Source organism: Myxocyprinus asiaticus, chromosome 19 (genome assembly GCF_019703515.2).
Source record: "Myxocyprinus asiaticus isolate MX2 ecotype Aquarium Trade chromosome 19, UBuf_Myxa_2, whole genome shotgun sequence".
Classification (NCBI taxonomy): domain Eukaryota; kingdom Metazoa; phylum Chordata; class Actinopteri; order Cypriniformes; family Catostomidae; genus Myxocyprinus; species Myxocyprinus asiaticus.
The window spans coordinates 16,686,826-16,692,870 of NC_059362.1; positions in this window are offsets into that span (position 1 = coordinate 16,686,826).

Consider the following 6,045-nt stretch of genomic DNA (forward strand, 5'->3'; position numbering starts at 1 on the left):
TGTGTGTGTGTGTGGGTGGGTGGGTGGGTGGGTGGGTGTGTGTAAGCAAGTGCATCTATCCGTATGTGTGTGAGAGGAAGTGAATCCATCTACTTGTGTATGAGTGTATGTGAATTTGTGCTTGTGTGTTTGTATGAGAGTAGTCTTCAGAGCTCAGCCTGTCCCCCTCTCTTCAGACCAACACAACTTCCTCCGTTTCTCCCCACCAGGAATGAGAGGGATGGACTCTCTGTCTTTCTGGCTTTTTCTTTTTCACCACGTTTTCTGCACATGGACTGACAGTGGGGCATCAGCTGACATAATGACACTCTTCATAGCTTTATGAGCCCTGCTCTTGAGCTTCTCTCTTGTCCAGTCACTGTCTTCGTCCTGCTTCCTGTCTCTGCGAATCTCCCCAAACTAAAACTCTGAATAGAGACCAAGTGGTAAGGGAAACTCTTGAGGTGCCTGTCGGACCCCTGTTCACATGCACTCGTGCACACTTGCAAAAGAGTGTTGGAGAAATCACCACTTCACAATCCAACACAGCCACTGACCACAGTAATCGATCACAGAGTTATCCAAGTGGATCTGTCTGTGAATTATGTGATTCATCCATTTGGGTTTGTTTGGTTTTCCTCTCCCATGTATTTGAGATTCTGCTGCTAGAAAGCTATGCAGAAATAAAACCACAAACTTTAACTCTCTATGGACCCTTTAGACAGAGAACCGACACAAGGAGCGTCTTTTGCCAAATCCCTTTCGCTGGGAAGACTTTGGAGCAGCTTAACTGATTAGGGTGGAGGGCTCGGAGGGTACGAACATTGCAAAAACAAACTGAATCTGTGATTGAACTGTTCCTTCTCTATAGCTTTTGTACACTACTAATGAGAAGAAAAAAAAACATGAAATTGAAATGGAATTTTTATTTTATAAGTCAGTGGAGCCCTTGAAGTCAACTTTAGATGTGTTTAGGGGGTAAACATGGCTTTAAAATCTGATCGTTGGTTTGCCAAACTCATTTTGTAAATAATAATAATAGTAATTATTATTAATAATAATGATGACAATGACGATGATGACAACAAATAATAACAAATGAATAATGAATGATTCCGATTATAACAGTGTTCATTCCATTCTGTGGACTTCCGTGCCATAAAATAGGCTGGCCTTAGTGATGCAAACTTCTCATGAAACCCAAGCAATATTAACATTTATGTCCCAAACTCCAAAACGGTTCACATTGCCGTCTCACAGTCACAAGCATGTTGTCAGTCTTTTGTTTTCAGCAAGATATGGAGGCTGGGGTCTTTTTAAGTGGCCTGAAACAAACGTGAGAGACTGTTATGAGGTTTTAATGATTGAAAGGGTCCAGTGTTAAGTAGATGGCATCATCTATGTGCCATCTGGTTCTCAGTCTCTCTTGATCTCTTTTGGATTGTTGTCAAGAGGAAGCTGGTAATGGTAATGGTGCAAGACCAGAGCTTCTCAATGTTTATGTTAATGCATTAATTATAAAGATAAGCATGCACATAAATACATAATTAGACACACATTCATTCATTGAGACCTTAAAGTCAACATGAGATCAAAATTATATATATATATATATATACTTTCTAAATACACATTTCTGGTCTTACTGTGCATCGTTCACCAGTGCACTTCATTCTAAAGAAAAAAAAATGTTTGTCTTCGTAATCTTTTGTCTCAGTGTAATAACTTTCTCTGCCTCTGAAATTACTTTTCTTTTCATCTGAGTCACTATGGCTAATATTCAAATTGGTTAATGTTAATCAATAGTCAAATGTTTTAGGCTACTGTTGTAAGAAATGCAGCCTTTCTAAAATTTTGCCTACAGATAACACAGTAATTTAATGCCGGTTAATGGTAAAGTAATAAAGGTTGCGGCACTAATATCAAATAATGGATTTGAAAATTAAGCGTTACCATTGGGATATGTTGAGATACCACAAACAACTGCAAATTTACATTCAGGACTCCATTATGGTATGGAACACCAACATTTCACCAGTCAAGTCCCTTTCTAAATTCTTTATTTGTTGAATATTCTTTTTCACGTAGAAATACGTCACATTACAGAAGTAAAATGGGTTGTTATTGACATTTCATGTTGAATTTAAGCCTTCTAATCCCAAATGAAAACACAGTTGAATACCAGAATATCTGTCTGTAATCCAACCTTCAATCATAGAATATCACCATCATTAATGACATATGTTTTAATTGCATCAAGAAGACATTAGCAGTCCTTTACTGTGATGACAACTTCATCCTATTTTATGGCCAGAGTCCTATTTTAATTTGAAAGCAGTTTTGGACCTTAAAGATCTTGATCTAAATTTTGGGGATTAAGAAAATGAGGGTGAAAATCAAGGTGAATGGAAATCCTTACAATTTGAGTACATTTCTATTTTGCCTTTACCTCAGCTAATGGGTTGGTAATGTAAAAGGACACATTATTTTTATCTTGATGATAACGACATTCTACAATGGATTTTTAGAGGATTTTTTTTCTCTTGATTTACATAACCCACCATGTAATACTGTTACCAATAAACACATCCCAAAATGTGTTCTGCCTCTCTTTAGCAACAAAGTCTCACAGTTGCATGATACAGTAACCCCCTTATTATAACACATTTGGTTGTGGAATAAATGAATGGCTGACCAATACACCTGCAAACAGGGTGAGAAGGATATAGCTGCAAGCAGAGCTCCAAAAAGGGGTGGGAGCTCCAAACCACCAGCAAATATATAGGGAGCCCCTTAAATATTGATAACCCTTTCCCTAACCTTAACTGTGTGTGGAAGTAATGTCCCCTTTTGAAGTTGACCCAACCTCCTTTTGGAGTAACCTCTCACCCTTCTGGAGTAACCCCACAATCTTTTTGAGATTCTGCCCCTATATGGAGATCTCCAGCCTGCAGCTATACCTACTTGAACAGGGTATTTCTACAGTGGTAAATAAAATCTTTTTTTTTTCTTTTTTTTTTGTGATGCTGCCTCCACACCGATAGGTGTCCGTATAAAGTCCAGGACCACTGATGTATCTTGATGCACCTTTAAAGAGTTTTGCCATGACTATCCCTGTATTGTCCGATTATGAACACTACTTACTGTAATGCTAACTAAATTCACGGCCTTTCGATATACAGTATATTTCTGGCCATCCATCATGATTATCAAATATTGATTCCATGTCCATGGAGTTCATACGCTGATATCTTACGAATTCCTTCAGCAGTATTATCAAAAATCATAATTCTTGTTGTAACACAGAGGCATCACTTTCAATTGCATAGAGCCCTAAAGCCACTTGGTAGTTTAAAATGTTGTGGAAAATCCTGTGGACTTTTGCTTTACCTTGGTACATTTTACGATTACCAGCAAATTACCCTCTCCTCTCCCCTCGTTTCTGCAGCCTATAATCATACTAGATAAAGATATGAAATATATCATTTAATCTAAATGAGATACAGTAGAGTGAATGCAAACTGAACTGGAACTTTGACAGATAAATAAGCATAATTAGACATAAATGTACACAACACACTGAAATTCACTCTCACTTGCTAATGGGATAAAATTAAGGTTGATATATACAAAACACACTGGTCATAGCTGATCAGGCCTTTATCAAGTTGTTGAAATGAAATGCTATTTTATAAAGTCCTGACAGATAATATCACCCAAGCACTGCTTTTAGGAATTTAAACATAAATAAAATAGTGCAGAATTTACACCCTAAAAAATAGATGTAAAAAGGAATCGTCATAATGTTACAAACTACAGTAGGTCTTCTCAGTTTATGTCCTCTCTTTCACACTTTCTGCAGGAGTAGTTGTCATTTCTCTATTCACCTTTATTGTAACCGACTTTCTTTCATATATGAGCCATGAGTACAAATAAAGGAGTTAGACATTTTGTTACATCATGTCAAAATCTGGAACTGTAACAAATATCACAAATAATTTAAAATGACCTTTGAGATTATTTTCATTCTTAGAGAATATGATTCATTTTCTCTGAACTGTTTTTCTTTTAATTATCTAAGGAAATCATTGATAATAACTGAGCTCGGTTTGTTTTGACAGCCTGTATAAGGCAAGACTGGGGCTAGTTGTCACACTGGGAAGTTGTCACAAGGCATACTATATATCTCAATAACTGGCAAAAGTCTGAATGCATAAATGAGTTTTCTCTAGCAGTGGTTATTTATGTTGGTTTCAAGCACCTAATTCAAAACTGCCTTAAATTAAGACACTTTTGTGAGTTCTATTCTTCAAAGAAAAATTCCCACATCTTCCCACATCTTTCTAATAACTTTTGGAACATAGTAAAATATCTCGGGGGCACATTACGACAAGTTCAACCAGCCTATATTATGAAGGTATATTTTAAGTGACATTTTTAAGTAGTACTGTATCAGAACAAGGGTATTTTTCATAAATGGCAAATTGTAGCTTGTAAAGTGAAATTTTATGCAATTCATTATGTTACAGTTTATTTTGGCCAAAACAATGGTTTAATATTTGTGCATGTTACCCTTTCAGTTTTTGCTGTTTGAACCATTGAACTCTTTAACCTCCTGAGACCCTGTGTCCACATGAGTGGACATTATGTTTTGGCTTTACTATAGGCTATGCATAATTTCATTTCATTTAAACTGACTGATCTCAGTTCAGAAGGCTGTCATTAAAGGGTTAAACTTTCGACGCACAGAGTCATGTGACCAAACAACATGGCACCAATCACAGTGGAGTTGTCTTTCAGAGGAACACCAACAAAACTACATCTGGAAATAAACGTAATTACGTTTTTACATTGAAACATGTTAGATTTGAAAGATTAGAGTCTCAAGTTTCATCCAATAGGCCATTTTTAAAATTTGAGCAATTTATTGCGAAACACCACGCTGCTTTAGGCTATATTAGGGAGTTAGGATAAAAATAAGGTGCATTTCAAACTGTTCTGAGAACAGCACAGACAGACAGCACACTGGAGGTTAAGTCATTCCCTAATTAGGGAGCAAGGGAGCATCCTGTATTTTACTTATGGAGCCAAGTGCATTCACGCTTAACATCCAGTCAAAAGTTCAGTTTCAGGCAGCAGATGATGTTCGGACAACTCAACATGTTTGGCAGACATGGGACAATGGTAATCAGTACATAGATTCAGAATTGTTCATGCTAAATTTTATTTTAACATGGTTGCCAGTGATTAGATGATGCTGGGCATTGCTTTGAATCAGATTTATTTATGCTAATTTCTGATGTAATGTCTGTAACATCTCAAAATCATATACCAACATATATCATGAATAACCAACTCTCCTGGAAACATAGTAAAGTATTTGATTAAAAAAAAAAAAAACTTTATTGAAAAAATACTTTCTATAGCTTGGTATCATTTAAACTTTCACAATTTAGTCCCACTGTCCACATATGTGGACCTAAAATTTTTAGAAATGTATTCATTTATTTATTTATTTTTGCATGAGTCTTAGGTGCTACTGGTTACAAATCAAAAAGGGGAATGGAAAATGAACAAAGCAGTCACGCTCGGGTCTCAGGAGGATAGCTTGTTGTTGTCAAGACTTTAATGTATCTATACAGAGAATGTTTTTTTTTTTTTTTTTTTTTTTTTTTTAAATAACCCCACCCAGAGAAAAGTTCCACTGGAGTAAAAAGTGTGACAACTTGCCCCATCTCCCCTAATTATTTATAGATTTAATGAAAATGGGACATACAGTCAAAGTTTAGCTATTAAGAGGTAATTGCAATTTCAAGAATTGAAAGAACTAACTTTATTAGTCATCAGATTAGATTCTCATCATGAACGTAACCAGAAGAGGTGTGAACAACTCTTTGGGTAATATTTATATTTGATTACCCTACCTGGAGTGATACGTAATGAGAGTTAGATTTTGCTTGTTTGACAATAGAAGCTGTGCCTTCCTGGATGTGCAGTTCTTGACTGACTGCATTCTTTGAGAATGAAAACAGTCCTTCGCTGTCATTCAGCAAAGTGACTTGTTTG